We start from the raw sequence: 18,445 nt of genomic DNA on the forward strand, positions 1-18,445 counted from the left end.
AGATCTGATGTTATATGTTGTTGGACTCATTTAATCTTACTAGAGGAATGAGAAAGTGCAAATGCAATTGGAATTTTAAAAAGTGTAGTCCTTCACACACCCTGTAAGTCCAGTCAAACTGTTCCTAGATCTCAAGGGATTCTCCCAACTGAAATTATGGATTTGGAATGCTCATCCTTCCTCCCCTCCACCTCTTAGAAAGCTTAGCTTTCTTCAAGTCTTGGTTGAGGTACAAATCCTAAGGTCCAGGAAGTCAGGGAATGTTTCTTTCTTGCATAATGCCTTACACACATTAGGGAACTTAATTGTTTGTTGACTTGAATAAAATAAAATTAGACTGAAGAAGGATCTTACAACAAGTAGCTTTCAATTTATATCCTCTGGCATGCTGAGACCTTCTATGCAGCTCTCACGTATCCTCACTCTTTTGTCCCTCCCATCACTCCCCCTCTCCTTCCACCCCCAAACCTCTCCCTGCAAGTACACTTGAATTTTAAATGTTATTGAAGAAATCAGTCCTGTGCTATTCTTTTGGTGGATTTCTTTGTTAAACTCAAAAGAAAAGAAGTGCTTTCAGAAAGAATTGTTCCAGCATCTGCTTCTTTACACACCTCTGACAGAACTGACCTTTCATCTCCTGTTATTTATTTTTTTCCTCACATAAACTAAAATTTTCAAGATTTAATTTTTTTTAACCAACAAACACCTGTGTTTCTCCCTCCTATCTTTCCCCACTTTGGAAAACAAAACCAAAATCCTTATAACAAATACGTATAGTCAAACAAAACAAATACCCCCATTGGTCACGTCCAAAAATATATCTCAGTCTTCACCCTGAACCAATCATAGCCTGTTTAATTGAACTTGGGTCCCCTAAAATTGTAGCTGGTCATTTGTTTTGACCAAAGTTCTTAAGCCTTTCAGAGTTGTTTGTATTTACGGTGTTGTTGGAGTTGTTCTATAAATTGCTCTGCTAATTTTGCTTTGCATCAGTTCATATGAATTGTCCCAACTCTCTCTGAAACTATTTTTCATCATCTTACAACACAATAGTGTTTCATCACATTCATATAAGTTGTTCAGCAATTCCCCAAATGATGGGGAATCCATTTATTTCTAGTTCTTTGATACCACCAAAAGAATTACTACAAATATTTTTGTGCATGTGGGTCTACTATCTTCTTCCTCTTCCTCCTCCTTCCCCTATGTGGAAAAGCCTTAGGAAAAAACTAAATTAGCCCATGTGTCAGAGCTTTGGGCAACAGGGAAGCTATGTCAATAGCTTGAGCTTTAACTTCCTGGATCAATCAAGTTTCAAGGATAAATTTCCCATCTTTTGGGAGAAAAAAAAAAACCCTAACATAGCCTACACAACAGAGACCCTGGTAGATTATGTTCCTTTCAAAGCTCCAATGCCTAAAAGATCCTTCATTTCAACACACAGTCACTGAAACATTCCAGACAACCTTGCAAATTCCTCTCAAGAACCAGAGAGAGAAAATATAGACACGTTTATATTAGCAATGTCTTCCAGCTAAGTTCTACAGGTACAAATGAGCAAAGAGTGGTTGTCATAGCCAACTGGAATAGGAGGCAAAGACACATGAGTATAAAAAGAGAAAAGCAAGGGGAAGGAGTAAATATTCATGTAGTACCTTCTTTATGCGAGGCACTACACTAACTACTTTTTACAAATATTATCTCACTTCACCCTCATGACAAACCTGGGAAATGGGTGCGAATCTTCATTTTACAGTTGAGGTTACTGAGTCAGAGGTTAAGTGACTTGTCCAGAGACATAGAACTAACAAGCGTCTGAACTTGGATTTGAAATCAGGTATTCCTGACTCTAGGCCCAGCAATCTATCCATTGTGCCACCTAGCTGCCCCCTAGCCAGACCTGGGCTTCACCCCCATTCTCTCTCACAGGGCAATGAGTCCTTGTCATGCAAGAGACCGTAGAAAAGGTCTACCTCAGCATTTGTATTTTGTGTTTCCCCTGGCGAAGTATGACAACAGGTGTTGAGGATGCAAAGAAAGGGGAAAAAATGCAATTCCTTTGAGCAAGGAGAGAATACTCTTTTTTAAAAATTAAATTTAATGATTTATTTTTCCCCATTACATGTAAAAACAATATTAACATTCTTTTTTCAAATTTTGAGTTTCAAGTTAAGGAGAGCACAGTCTAATGTGCAAATATATATGCAGAGATAGCAAGAATACTACAGTAAAACAAGAAAACAGAAAGGGGACCTGGTCTGACTTTCCATGAAACCCCGCTCTGGCATCAAATCTGTTGTAGTCTGTTGTAGAAGTCTTAAGGGACTTGGGTATGGGTGGTGGGGGAAAGGGTATTCAGATGGAGCTACGTTGGCTGGTGAGGTTAAAGCTAGCTGTCTTTATTTAGCACATTTTAGCTTACACAAGGGAAGGCTTGAGTCTTGGGAGGACATCCAAGAGTAGGAGCACAAAGGCAGGAAGTAGAGACGATAAGAGAAGGTACACCTGCTCAGTGACCAGAATGTTATTGAGATAGTTCTCTGTTTTGGAGAAAGAAGGGAGTCCATTAATGGTCATGGAAAGAGGCTTCTCCTTAGCCTTAGAACACTCAGGCGCAACTTTCAGCTAACTTCTAATTGGTGTGGGAGAAAGAAGGATGCGGTCTTATCCTCTCTGCCAAATGACAACTGTGGCCATGAATAAGCCAATACCTATGTAACAAGCCTCAAAAGAAGGATAGGCCCTTCACATGTAACAGGTTGGTGGAGAATGGGAAAGATGAGCCCTCATCTGTAGCAAGCCCTATAAAGGGTCTGGGATCTGGTGAAACTTATTCATCAGTTAACCAGCCTCAACTTGTCACTTGACTCACTGATATATATTTAATTTTATCCTCCCAAACTCTGTAATGACCTAGGGGGATGCTTGGATAATTTATTTTTCATCAATAAATGTTCAGGCATTTTTTCATTAATAAATTAATGAGCTCCCATCTAGTTCATCAAATATTAAGTATTTAACAAACTAGAGAAACCTTTCCAAAAAGTAATTACTCTCATTTATCTATAATTGAATAGATATTAAAATTACTAGATATATGTATGTAATTTATTAATAAATAGAATTTACAATAAATGTAAAGTGCTATCTCATTGTATGTGGACATTTTATTTGCTGAAAAGGGCAAAAAAAATACATTTGCATGAGAAAAGCAGCTTGAGACAGTTCTATAAAATAGAGGAAAAAGAGTCCTTTGGATAAACAGAGAAGATCTGTTTGAAAGATGGTCAGAAGAAGAAGCACTGACTGAGGGTAGTGACTGTTACAGTACATTATTTCCCAGTTGCTAATTTGAGTATGACTTCAGGATTTTTGAATTTATTGCTGTGCTGTAGTTGTTTGTCCTTCATTTCAAAGAGGACCGATGATGCCGTAGGCAATGTCTTGACTTGCAGGTGAATTGATTTTAAGTGAGGCAGAGTTGCACAAAGTCATGAGCTGTACTCTCTCTTCCTGAGTCATCAAAGTCCAGTGGCAGGACAAAAGTTAGGAAAACTGGAGATGACCCAGGATGCAGTGGATGACCTTGGCATGTCAACTTCTAAGTATTTCACATTGTCTGCTTCAACCATCTTCATGGGTATTGGAACAAATTGTTCTTATCTGCCCATTCCCCCAGGGAAAGTCTTCCCAAGTTTGAAGTAGACATTTCCCTAACTCACCACTGAGTTTGAGGGCTGTAGGTTATACTCAATCTGGTTTAGCTGTCTGCCCAGATGGTTTTACTGGGGTGTGATGCTACAGCTTCTTGGAGCCACAGATGAAGATTGGGTGAAGGTGGACATTGATGATCATGAGCAACCCTGGAAAGGGTTTCGCAAGCCCTTACCCTAAGAGGTGCTAGTCCTCCCTGAATACCCCATACTCCCAAGATGCTTACTAGCTTTGTGAACTCTAAACAAATCATTTAACTTCTTCCTGCCTCAATTTCCTCAATTATAAAACAAAGATAATAATAGCACTTATCTTGCAGGGTTGTTGTGAGTGTAAAATGAAATGATAATTGTAACAAGTTGAAGTAGTTCCCAGTCGTAACTGGAGAAAGAAAGGAATCCACTGATGACCATGAAAAGAGGCTGCTCCTTAACCTTGGTATACTCAGGTGCAACTTTCTGCTGATTTCCAATTGGTGTGAGAGAAATAGTTCTTCTCAACAAATAACAATTGCAAAAATAATTGTAAAAATTACTTAGCACAATGCCTGGCACATAGTAACCTTATTCCCTTCCCCTTCCTTTTCCCTGTGGTAATGTTGTATAACAATTTATTTGCATTATGCCTGAAAGAAATGTAGGTTTGGGGCTTCTCATCGTAAGACAGAGGTAAGGGATTTCCTGCCAAGATGGCTATCTGAATAGAAGGCAAACTGCCTGGCTCCTTAATACCTACGGTAGCCAGACCTTGAAGTTTGCACCAGACTAAATAATGGTCAAGCAATCCAATGTGAAACTACAGTGATATTTTCTCCTTCAAAACTACATAATATATCAGCCAGATGTCCACTGACAAGAGCAAAGGAAGTGCTAGTGTGACCAGAGATAGGGGATATATAGTCTATATATAGAGTCTATAGCTCTTTATCTGGAAACTGAAAAAGCATACGGCTCCCTTGAGAAAGAATAGGGTGGTTAAAAAAAAAACACCTGGCTGAGGACCTTGGAAGCCCCAGGGTGTGGCAACACATGGTATGGGGCAGACAAGTATGGTGCTGAAGCACTCTTATCAGGACAGCAAAGACTTAAAAAGCCTGAGGATCCAAGATGACAGAGAGGGACTTGAAGATCCAGGACTCTGAATCTCAAAAATCCAGAAGGATCCATAACCCTGGCAAGTGGAGGTGAGTATATGAATGCAAGACACCTAAGTCAAACTACCCTCCCCCAAAACCTCAAAGTACATCAAAGGAATGGATACTGGTGCTTGCACAAAACCCCAATTAAGGAGCTAAAAGTGGAAAAATCAATAAAGCAAAGAAAATACCAATAAAAATTATTACAAATCTACTTCCATAAAAATAGTAAGTAGAGATTAAAAGGAAAAAAATAGATTTTCTAAAAGAATTGAATGGATATTTCAAAGAAATTAAGCAAGAAGTAAAAAATAAAATAAAAGCTCTGGATGAAACAATTGGAAAGAGAATACATAGAAGAGCGATAAACATTAACCAAATAATGAAATCCCTGAAAACTAGGATAAAAGCAACAGGAATTAATGATTATGAAAGACAGAAATAAATATTAAAACAAAATCAAAAGATTTTTTTAAAAGTAGAAGAAAATGTAAGAAGCTGTAATCTAAAATAACTGACTTAAAAACATGTCAAAGATTATTGTGCTCCCTGAAAACCACACATTTTTGTTAAAGCTTGGATATTATTTTTCAAGAAATCATAAATGAAAACTATTCAGATCTATTAGAAAAGTAGTATCGAAAGGAAAAGTGCCAGGAATGACGCAGCCAAAATTAAGAACTCACATATCAAAGATAAAAAACAACAACAAGTATTCAGAAAGAATCAGTCTAAGTACCAAAGATCTACAAGCAGAATCACACAAGACCTAGCAACTTCTACCAAAAACCAGAGGAGATCTTGGAATACAATATTCCAAAAAGCAAAAGATATATAAAATAATTTACCCTGAAAATCTGAATATAATCCTATGTGGGAAAAATGGATATTTAATGAAATAGGAGGTTTTCAAGTATTTCTGATGAAAAAGACAACCAGATCTTAGAAGTAACTTGGAAACACAAGAAGTGAAAGAAATCTAATGTAGCAAGTATACTCTGAGCCTCTCTCACAGAGTCAGACTGGCTACATCTTTTCCTCAAGGTGCTAGAATCCCTAAGGGGATGTTCTTCTCTAATGGCATAAGATCAGCCCTCAAAAAGCTGGGCCCCTCTCAGTGTTTGGTTCTATTTAAAAATTTAACATCTCTTAAATTTTACAATTTTAAAAATTATAAATTAAAAATTTTTTAAACTTTACAATTTTACAAATTTTCACTTTAAAAATGAACAAAGAATTTCCCCTGACACATCATGGAGCATACTTCCCCCTACACCACCCTTCTCTCTGGGGGAGTAGGTTCACAACTTAGCTCCTACATGGCAATGGTCTCACCAAATTCATATCAAGATGAAGCATCACTTTGTGATAGATTTTTATCTCAACCACTTCCAAGACTAGGTCCTGAAAGTCACTCCCAAAGATTACTTCTTGCTCCAATGGCACCAATGCTGTGCTGACTGCAAAACCTCCTGGACTCTGATTCCCAGTTTCCTCGGGATCACTCTACTGGACTTCTCAAAATTCCCAATGCTTCTCTTTTTTTTTAGTAGCAAAGTTCAAGTTTCAAAAATGGTGTTAAAAAAATAAGGTAAAGATGAGTCACTTCCTACCTGGAAACAATACTTTGAAGAAGGAGATCGATCGAACAGGATCTGTAAGTCCTGTAAGCAGACATCAACTGAGAAGAGGAGACAAGGAAAGCTGCAGACATAGGAAAGAAGCACAAAAAGCAGAAAAAATGGAGCAGAGACTGAGACAGAAAGAAAAGAGGAGCTGAACTGAAACCCAAAGAAAGAACTTGAAGGCAGGCAAGCAAGGCTTTGCTGTTTGAAACTAACTGAAGAAAATCTCTGAGGTTGGGAACTAATTGGAGAAAAGCAGAATCTTCAGTTATGGGTAAAAATCAAGCTAGATACATCTGCTTTGCTCTTTATTGCCATCTATAGAGAGCAATTAAAAGATGACTGAAGACAATTGTTCTGGAGCTGATTGACTGGAGGAAAGTTCTGATGCTGGGAGCTGATTGGAAAAACTAGCATCCTATACTGTTTTGAAGAACTGACTGAACTTGTCTTTCTCTTTAACACAATGAACAGCTTGAGAGAAAAGAAACCCCTCAGAGCAAGGGCTGTTAACTTTTTGTGTGTCATGGATCCCTTGATTAATTTGGTAAAGCCTGTGAATTCCTCCTCAGAATAATGTTTTTAAATGCATAAATTAAAATTCATACAAAGTTTACAAAACTTAATTTCAAAACTTAAATACTTATGATGAAGTATAATTATCTCCAAAAGACCAGTAATGAAGAATGTTATTCACTGACAAAAGTGATGGACTTACGTGCAGAGAGTGATGCACATTTTTGAACATGGTCAACATGAAAACTTGTTTTATTCACATATGCTTATTTGTTACAAGAATATTGCTTTCCTTTTTCTTTTTGTTCCCCAGTGGGAGATAGAGGAAAAGACAAATATTTGATAATTGGGGGGAAATTTTTAATTTAAGAAAAAAATAATTATAAAAATATTTTTGAAACAAATTAATAGACATCATGTTAAGAACCCTTGCATGCTTAGAAGTTTGACTGCATTGTCCTCTACTGCCCTATCTAGATGGACAGGCAGAAAGGGAAGGAAACAAGCATTTATTACTTACTATGTACCAGGCACTACTAAGTATTTTTAAGTATTTCATTTGATCCTCACATCAATTTTATGAAGTAGGTGCTCTTACTGTCGCCATTTTTTAATAGTTGAGGAAACCAAGCCAGACAGCAGTTAAGTGACTTGCCCAGGATCATACAGTTCTGAAGCTGGATTTGAATTCAAGTCTTCATCACTCCAGGCCCATTGCTCTATCCACTGTGCCACCTGGATTTCAGGCTTAAGGGAAATAAATGCTTACCATTGAAAGAGTATAATGCTATCTTACTAAAACAGTTTCTTTTGTCCAGTGGCAGCTTTGTCCAACAGGAGGGTAGAGATGCCCAGAACAGTCCTACCCAGAAGGTCACGTTGTTGCAAATAGTTACCTTAAAACATCAAGGACAACAAACTCTCAGAGTCCTAAGTTGTTCTGGGCAGGTAAATATCCCTACTCTTGTGCCTCACTGATCACTTTCTGTATGCTTGTGTATACCCTTCCCTTAATGACATGCTGTTCATTGGCAAGAGAGTGGGACAGAGATTTATGGAATAAGATTATGTTTTGAGTACCTCTGCTTTTTATTTGTTTGTTTTTGCCTTCTTGGTTAATAATGTTTCATAAAGTAATGATGTTCTTGTGACTGATTTATGCAAATGGAAAGTACACTGGTGGGAGATCCAAATCAAGTAGTAGAAGTGTATTCTTTCACACCAGGATTGCCCCTAAGACTCTGAGATTGTCATAGTTGTGGGGCAACCCTCCTTCCTGTTGTGGAACTCTCCCCTTAAAAAACAAAACAAACACACAAAAAAACTTGCCCTCATGCATGAGATTGAAAAAAGTGTGCCAGCCCAGAAGGAGAAAAGATGGGTATGACTGCCACGCCTCAGCCTTATCCATGAGACATAAACATAAGTACACTTATTTACAATATTTTATCAATGAATGTCATAGAATCACCTCAAACAACTCAGCCAATAGAATTCTCCTTACTTATGAGTCTTATGCTATTTAGTTTTCTCCACAGTTCTCAAGTAAAATTTCTTCTCCAAATTCTCTTCAAAAGATAAAGTTGAAAACAACTTCTTCAGAAAAAGATTTCTCCATCTCTTTTCTCTTGATGACAGTAACTTTCCAACCACAACAGGAAACAATCTCTTCAGCTTTTCTCAAACTCTCACTCCACCATTTATCAAGTAGATCCTCATAGATCTTCATGGATGACAGATACAACACACACCGTCTCCCTGACTCCATAGAGAGAAGAATTTAACATTAAATCATTTTCTCAACTGACTTTCATAGGTCCTTATCGATCATAAAGCACATACTTTCTCCCTCACTCCATGGGGAGAAGTATTTCACATCAAGCCATTTTCTCAACTGTCACTTTTTAATACCACCAACACAAATTAGTGGTTTTTTTCCCCTCAATTTTCTACTTGTATTAAAAGTCTTAAAGAGACAGTAACAGATTCTGTAGCCTCTGTAAGGAACGCTGTTCTGAATTAGGTTAGTGTAGTGGAATGACACTGTACAAATTCTAAGACTGTCCACACACTAGAACAGTTTAGAACATCCTAATCACAAATGCACTCATTCAGCTAACAAGTAATAAGAAAACTTATAGGGAAGGGCTGGATTTTGCATAGGTATGTCTGATTGATTTCCCATTATTGATGTCATAGTCAAGAAGGAGCCAGTGAGCAAGGTTCTATGAGGACATCTTGTAATCAAGAACAACCATAGCATACTTGAATTCCTTCCCTGAATTTCCACGCCAAGATCTGGTTGTGGGGTATGTATGTATGCATGTATGCATGTATGTATGGGTATGCAACCCTGGTGTTGATGTCGAGTGAGGCTCCTAAACTCCCCTATTCTTAGAAGATAAACCATATTCTAACTGCTTAAGGAACTTTAGTGGCTCTTAGGTCTATCTAAGATAAAATACAAACTCTTCTATTTGACAAATCTATCTTTCCATTGATTTCACATCACTCCATGCAGTCAATGTTACAACCAAACTGCTTGCTATTTCCCATATACAACATTCCTTCTTTTGTCTCTCAGCTTGTGTATAGATGATGTCCCACATAGGAATAGCTCTCCCTCCTCATTTCACCTTTTGTAATCTCTAGCTCCTTTCAGGGTTCAGTTTAATGCCAATTCCTAATCTTAGCAACTGTTAGCACTCTCTGTTCTCAAAATTATTAAAATGTATTTTTTATTTACTTATCTGTGTATAAGTTGTTTTGACCCAGCAGAATATAAGCTACTCAAGATCAGGAAATGTTTCCCTTTTGTCTTTGCATCCCCATTATAATGCCAGGAATAGGTGCTTAATAAATGCTTGTTGAATTGAATATCCATTTGATGAGATTCTGCTGACCTCACACAGAAAGAAAGCTATGCTCCACGGTCACCAACAGCATCTCTACTTCCAGCCAGTCATTTGATCACTCCATGCTTCTGGTCCCAAAGGGAAGAGTCAGAGAAGAGTGATTTTTTAAAAAAGACAATTAAATCAACATTAAGCACTTAATATGTGCAAGGCACTGAGGATGAAATATGAAACAGTTATTGACCTCAAGGAGCTAACATGTATGAACTTCAGTTGATTAGTTGTATCCCTCTTTAGTGTAAGGAATTATCAAAATTTTGTAGAGGTCAGAATACTACCTAAAAGTCAAGCTGTTGGTTGTAGGCATATATGTAGATATAGATATATACACATACACACATATATATATACATACATATCCTTATATATGTATGTATATATACACCTACATTTCTCCTAACCCACTATTATATTAATTATAATATCATATCATATCACATCATATGTCATACATGTGTGTGTACAGACAGAAATGTGGGTTAGGAGGGTGCCTTCCTCACTTAACTTCTTTTTCTTTATATCAGTTTCATTTATATGCCAATCAAAAAAAGATTTGGAAAACAAAGCAGTGTTCTTTACTCCAGCATAATTTTAGCTTGGGGTATGCTGACTTGCTTTTGCTGACTACTAAACTAAAATTGGTAGTTAGTAGTCCTAGAAGTTGTTCTTTAAAAGATTTCAGCCTGTGCCTGACAAGGAGAAACTTTTGGGCACCACTGCCTAGCGCATTGGAGTAGAGAGCAGATAGATGGCCCTAAAGAGCTGAACCCTAGTAAAAGCTTGGTGACCAGACAGCCCAGCAGAAACAACATGACACCCACCGCAAGAAACATACAAAAAGCAATAGGATGACATTACCCACCTTGTGATATTGTGCTGAGTTGCCCTGACCATAGGTGGTATGTCCTTTACATTGTATGCCACTTACACACCACATATGTGTTTTTCCTTGGTAACTCATGTTTCCTCGGCATGTCTTCATTGCAGATGGAGTGGTAACCTGCATGCTCTTCCCCTTTTTTTGAACCCAAGATTTTTTGCCCTTCTCAGTCATGTGGTACCTCTCCCTTTCTTCCCATTTTTTCAAAGATGAATCACAATTCTTTCTGTACCCAAGGCTAAATAGTTCATCTGGGCCTGGGGACTTGAACTCATTATTTAGATTATCTTGAATGGGAAGATTAGTCATTTTTGTTCTGTCCTATTAGTCCAAAAGTAATTTTCCTTGGCAAAGAAAACGAAAGCAAAATGAGCTAGCCTTCACTCCACTGTCCATCATCATTGTTCCGTTCTCCTAAGCAGCAGTCTAGTCTTTAAGCAGGGGACCGACCTCACCAGCAATCGCTACTCACCTTCTATACACAAGGCAGGCAGTCAGTGTTGGGGGATTCCTTAACCCAGAAGATCCTCTCACAGAGTAATTCCTCTTTTCTTGGGCTATTTGACTGGAGGTCAATAAATCAGGTCAGAAGATTAAAAAACGTAATTAGCATTAGCTGATGCCAGGTGGCTAGTAATGGACTTCCAGAACAAAGGGACTTACTATATGAAGTTGTTCAGCCATGTGACTAATAGGGACTAGATATCAGGGAATTTGGATCCACAAAGATCCGGCCTTCTCCTCTGGGGATTTTTTCTTCCCTAGTTAATCTCCTCATGATATCTTGGTGGGGCTGGAGGTCTCCAAGAAGGTAGAGGCCTCTTTCTAGGTAAAATCAGCAGGCTTATTCTATTGTTGAATGAAATCCAGACTGAAGGTCAATTTCAATTTATACACCTTGAGTTCTGTTTCTTTGACCAACAAGGGTCTTTTTTTCTGAGGAGATGTTTTCTCTCAAACTTGCCGCACACAGATTATATCCATTTCCTCCATACAAGACTAGATGAAGCAGCAAAGGTAGCCTTGGAGTGGGGAGACAGGGGTGGGGGTGGTGTTAGGGTGGGGTGGGACAGGAAGCAGCATGTGCCAAGCATGTCAAACCATGTAATACCTTGACCACCATCTCCCCTCAGACTCTGATGGTGATAGCTCAAGACCCCAGACTCAAGAATCTTTGGAACAGCAATGCTTCCCACCCAGTGTCAATTGATTCGTTATCAGAAATTGACATGATTCTATCAGTAGAAGTTACTTTTAAAGGAGACACATACAGTTTTGCTGCTGTACCCAAGGACCATGGAATCTTTCCTTCTCACTTGCAGCTGAAATCTCTAATATGTATTGTCTCTCTGTTAGAAAGCAGAGGACTAACTTTTCTGCTCTTGCCTCCAGTTTTTGGCATAGTGCTTTGTATTCTACAAGTGATTAATAAGTGCTTTTACTCATTTAGCCAGTCCTGGTCCTTCTCTGACCCTCCTCTTTTCTCCAAGAAGACTTTTTGTTGCCTCCAGATTCCCTTTGCAATCCCTTGCTCATTCTGAATGTTAATACTCTAAAATGGAGGGCAGCTAGGTGGTGCAGTGGATAGAGCACCAGTGCAGGAGTCAGGAGGACCTGAGTTCAAATCTCACCTCAGACACTTGACACTCACTAGCTGTGTGACCTTGGGCAAATCAGTTTATCCCAATTGCCTCATCCTGGGTCATCTCCAGTTATCCTGATGACTATCTGGTCACTGGATTCAGATGGCTCTGGAGGAGAAGTGAGGCTGGTGACCTGCACAGCCCTCCCTCACTCAAAACAAAGTCAAGTGCAAGTCATGTCATCATTTCTCTGATGGCGTGGTCTTTGGCAACGAAGGATGAACACACGCATACTCTAAGATGGAGGGAATACTTTAAAGTAGCAGTCTCCAAGATGGGGTACATACCTAAGGGGATGATTGATTCATCAGGGTGTAGGAAGAAACTATTTGAACATCTACTGATTTTATTTATTTATTTTTTAAAATTTATTTTTATTTAAAAAAGGAAAGAAAACTTTAATAATATTTAATATTTACTAATATTTGACACTGACATATTTACTTATTCCATATGTCAGTTGTTCATCTTGTACAGTTGTAACACCAATCACAGCAGCACACCTGAGGACTGCTGCAGTGAATAATTTCAAGGGTCTAATTGCATAGTATAATGAACTCTATATTTATTCAGCAAAAACTAAGCATTGTTCAATAAAGTAAAGCATGACATTCATAGCAACATCCTTAATCAATACCAAGTGTCCAGTAAAGTCCACATCATCTTAGGTCCCAGTAAACACAGTCTTCCTTTTTTTTTTTTTTTTTTTAAATTTGTTTATTTCTTTTTAGTTTTCAACATTCATTTCCACAAGATTTTGACTTTCAAATTTTCTCCCCATCTCTCCCTTCCCCCCACCCCAAGACACCATGCATTCTGATTACCCCTTCCCCCAATCTGCCCTCCCTTCTATCACACACCTCCCTTCCCTTATTCCCATCTTCTCTCTTTTTCTTGTAGGGCAAGATAGATTTCTATACCCCATTACCTATACTTCTTATGTCCCAGTTGCATGCAAAAACAATTTTTAACATTCATTTTTAAAACTTTGAGTTCCAACTTCTCTCCCTTCCTCTCTCCTCACCCATCCCTACTGAGAAGGCAAGCAATTCTATATAGGCTATACATGTGTAGTTATGCAAAAGACTTCCATGATAGTCATGATGTGTAAGACTAACTTATATTTCCCTCCATCCTATCCTGCCCCCCATTGATTCTATCCTCTCTTTTGACTGTGAATCTCCCCCAAAATTAACCACAATCTTCTTAATCAATACCAAGTGTCCAAGTAAAGTCCTATTTTATCTTAACTCAAGGTTGACTTCCAAGTCTCATGGCTCTTCCTTTGTGGGCTGACCACTCCTGACTCTCGCCCAGATTCACACGTAGGCAGCTCTCCTCTCCTCTTCCATGTCTCAACTGAGGGGCACTGCCCTACTCCACAGTTTCTGCCTCTGGGAAAACAAAGCTCAACAGGACAACAGCAATACTGACACACACCACCAGCACGGTCATCTCAATTCATCTCCAAAGTCCAGAGGCTCTGAGTTAACAGCTCAGTTCACTTTAACAGCTCTCAAAAGGCTAAGCCTCATGGGCGTGTTTCTGCCCTACAGCTCTAATTCCTTTCCAAGTTTGGAGGCTCCTTCAGCAAATCTCTGCCATCAGAGGTCTCCTATCTCAGCTTGGAGTTCTCTTCCCTCAGCTAAAGCTGGTTCACCCCTTCAAAGTTGGCTTTCTTTAGGTCTGCTTTCTCAACACCAGCTCTCTCATTATATAACAGTCCTACTTAGTATCTGATTGGCTACAGCCCACATGCCTATATCTGATTGGTTAAAATTCAATCCAGAAAAACAGCAAGATCCTACTTTGTTTACGGTTACAGAAGTCTAGGAGGTAGTATGAAGGAAGAGTGGGAGCTCTTCTACAAGGCTGAGGGGTAGTTGTGGAACCATCGCTCATCCCTTGGCTTTCAGTATATTGCAGTGTACTGAAACTTATGTGTGCCCCTTGGGGGGATTTATTGTTATTGTTATTATTAATTTACTATTTAAAAATTTTTAATTTTTTACTATTAGTAAATAGTATTTTTACTAATACTAGTAATATTTACTAATATTTAACTATTATATACTATATTATTATTATCTTAGTTTTAACTAAGATAACCTTCACAAACTGGACAAGGGGCTTAAAAAGAAATTGAATATACTATCAGTAATGTGAATATAAGAAAGTGTTAATAAAATGGCAGAATATCAGGTCTTCTTCAGCCATATTGCAAAGTAAAACATGATCATCTAATCAGTCCTGACAAGGTCAGCCAAAAAAAGAGAAATCATCAAAATTATTTGAAATATGGCTTTGTAACTACTATTATTAACACTATATTTCACTCAGTGTAGATTGTGCCTTGAATATATTAATTTACAATAGTATGAAGCCATCACAATTAGGAAGACATTTAAAAGTTAAGCTTTGGTTACCAAAAACAATGCAAATGTGTCACCTCTGGAATCTGCACTCTTTAAAACCTTGGAAACAGAATTTTCTAACCTGTTTAAAGATCTTCCAAATGAAGATTTGTTCAAAATATAAAACTGTAGCCCTTCTGATTAGCTTGCTAGAAGCATTGATTGAAATGGGGGGAGATGGAAATTTACTAGCCAGATTTTAACAAAAAGTTTTGCATAACTACTGGATAAGATTGAAAAATGAGATTTAGTAAGTGCAGCCAGTGGGGCTCTTCTTCCCTTTGCATCTGTGGATCTTTGTAGACACATTTTAAAAGCTTTAACAGCTGTTAAAACCAAGTATCAGAATAAATTGAATTTCGAAGCATACCTTTGAACTGCTGCAAAATGTTCAACTAAGATTTTTTTTTAAATGTTTCAAATCCAATCATGTTGCTCTCACCTAAAAAGGTTTTAAATATACAGATCTGAGAATTTTTATAGGTGACACACTTGCATTGGCTTTGTTGCTACCAGAGTTCTGTCCCTTGAAGTTGTTTCTGGCCTTAAGTGGTTCACTCTATATATCCATGTTTGCTTGGAGTGTGTATCTCTCTTCCTTCAACTGTACCCCAGATGGACTCTAGAATTCCTCTTTGGAGTGTCAGACTTTGAACAAATAACTTCACTGCTAGTTGCCCCACAAGAGGTGAAGAACTAGGGCCTTCTGCAGCTGCTGGTTCCTTACCTTAACTACTCAAATTACTGAACTTTATCTCCAGTTCTGCAGCTACCTCAATTGCTGGTTGTCTCCAGGGCTTATTTATTTAAGGCCTCCCTCACTTAAATCCAATTCACTTGCATGTCATCGCACCACCTCCCTGATGTCATCATGCTCTTTGAGAATGAAGGACAAATAGACAACAACGTTTAAAGCCACCAAGGGACAGTCAATTGTCAGCCCAGCCAGTCACCTTGGTCCTCCTGACTCAGTTGGAGAGAGGACTTCATAATTGTGAAAGGATCACTGTAGTAATACCTTGTCACCACATCAACACCATATTTTTATAATTTCATTCTCCTCCTATACATCTTTACCTCACTCTTTTAAAATTTCTATTTTGGGGATATGGTTTATAATGTACATAATACATTAGGAGGTTAGTTCATGTAGATGATTTATAAATAAACATACATGAGTATCTGGCAAAAAATTTTTGATGGTGTATATGTTTAAAAATGTTTGATCCAAAGAATAAAATGCTCAATCTATGAACACAAACATTTCTGATGAAGAAAAATGGGGGGAGAGTAAAGTCCTGTGAATACATAGGGAAATCAAAACCCACCATATACATATATCTGTATGTATAAATATGTATACATGCATAAACACACACATATATATATTTCAGTATATTGCAATGTACTGCAACTTACATGTTCCCATTGAGTGGATTTACTAATTATGTTATCTAGTTTCAACTAAGCTAACCTTCACAAAATGGACAAGAGGCTCAAAAAAGATTCCTGTAAAGAAATCTCAAATTGAAGATACTATTAATGTGAGTATAAAAAAAGTGTTAATAAAATGGCAAAATATCAGGTCTTCTTCAGCCATATTGCAAAGTGAAAAATGATCATCTCATCAGACCTGACAAGGTCAGCCAAAAAAAAGAAAAATCATCAAAATTATTTGAAATATGGCTTTATATCTATTATCATTAACAACATATTTCACTTAGTGTAGATCATGCCTTGAAATATTAGCTTACAGTAGTATGAAGCCATCACAATTAGGAAGACATTTAAAAATTCAGCTTTGGCTGCCAAAACCAATGCAACGTATATGTGTATGTGTGTGTATACTGATATATAGATACGTAGATATGATGGAAGCAAGAACAGCTAACCGAGGAAGAATACAAAACAGTAGAATACATCCGGAATGCTAAAGTTCAGCATGTGCTGAAGCTGATGAATTCTAAGGACACTATAAAAGGTCTTTTTTTTTTTTAAACTATGATGGAGCCCGAAGGTAAAAGGTGGGATAGGGCTACTACTCTGGGTGAAAGGATGGTGACAACAAATGTTTGAATGAAGGCAGAATTTCAATTTGTCATTATTGTAACTATTGTTCTGGGAAACAATTTGAAATTATTTAAGAAAAGTTAAGAAAAAGAAATTCCATTTTGGGGACTATCCTAAAACATATTATTAACAGAAAGAAAATACCCACATGTATAAAAATGTCCATGGTTGCATTATTTGTGATAACAACATGCTAGAAACAATTTATGTACCTCCCTTCCCAAATTACAGAATGGATGAAAAAATCATGTCATATTAACGTTGTGGAATACCACTGCTTGATAAAGATAATAAAAGCCATAAACACTAGGGGGGCTGTAGGAAGACAGGCACACTAATACACAGTTATCAGTGGACCTATGGGTTGGTCCAACCAGTCTAGAAACTAATTGGAAATGACATAAGAATACTCCTTGACCCAGGGAGCCCACTAATCAGCTTGTACTCCAAGGAATTTCCCTCATCCCATTCACACCCCCCCCACACACACACACATGTATGTATTTAGGTATGTATGTATATGTATATATATATATATGTGTGTGTGTATGTGTATTTATTTCCAGTTTTTTGCTACCACAAAGAGTGCCTCTATGTACATGTATCTTTACCTTATTCTATATGGACACACATACATACACACAGAGGGACTCTTTGTGATAGCAAAAAAAGTGGAAACACAATAAGTACCCATCAATTGAAGAATGAATGAATATGTTGTAGCTTATGAATACGGAGCCTGAGTGAACCTTGCCTTCCTTTTTTTGTCTCAGGTAAGATCCCATATTCCTGAATTGATTCAGAGAAGGCTAGACAGAGCAAATTTTGAGATCTTTATACCAGAAATGAGATCGTTCCATTGATATCTATGTGGCAAAGGGAAAGATACAAAAGAGAGTATCTGAGCTTTGTGGCCACTGCCTCTAATTCAGACACTTGGGAGTCAAAGACAAGGGGCAGAGCTGGGGTGTGTGGCAGGAGATGGGGACATTGAATTGGCCACAGGGAACAGGAACCGCAAGTTGAGAAGACAAGCCACAAGCACTTATAATACAGCACTATAAATCTTGACAGCTATTGAACTCGTGATCTTGGGACAGCACTGACTCCCTTCCTGAAGAGAGAGAGAAAATCCCTCCCCCATCCAATTTCCTTCTTACAAGACTCAGGAATGTATGTTTGGGGAATTGCCCCATTCATATGGAAATGGAAGCTACCATGGCTCAGTAGATTATTTGGCTGGGAGCTGAGACAATTAAAATTCAGCCTCACTTAACTGGCTATGTAACCCTAGGCAATTTATTGAATCTTTGCCTCAGTTTCCTCCACTGTAAAATGGGGATGCTAAAAACAAAATCTACCTCTCAAAGTTGTTTTGAGGATAAAAACGAGATATTTGTAAAGCACAATGCCTGGTACAAAGTAGGTGCTATAGTAATGCTAGCTATTATTATTTGTTTATGTGTTTCTTATTAAACCCTGAGAATGAGAGCATGAAAAAAGATAAGTACTGATGACTTTCAGTCATGTTTG

Source organism: Notamacropus eugenii, chromosome 6 (genome assembly GCF_028372415.1).
Source record: "Notamacropus eugenii isolate mMacEug1 chromosome 6, mMacEug1.pri_v2, whole genome shotgun sequence".
In the NCBI taxonomy this organism is placed as follows: Eukaryota; Metazoa; Chordata; class Mammalia; order Diprotodontia; family Macropodidae; genus Notamacropus; species Notamacropus eugenii.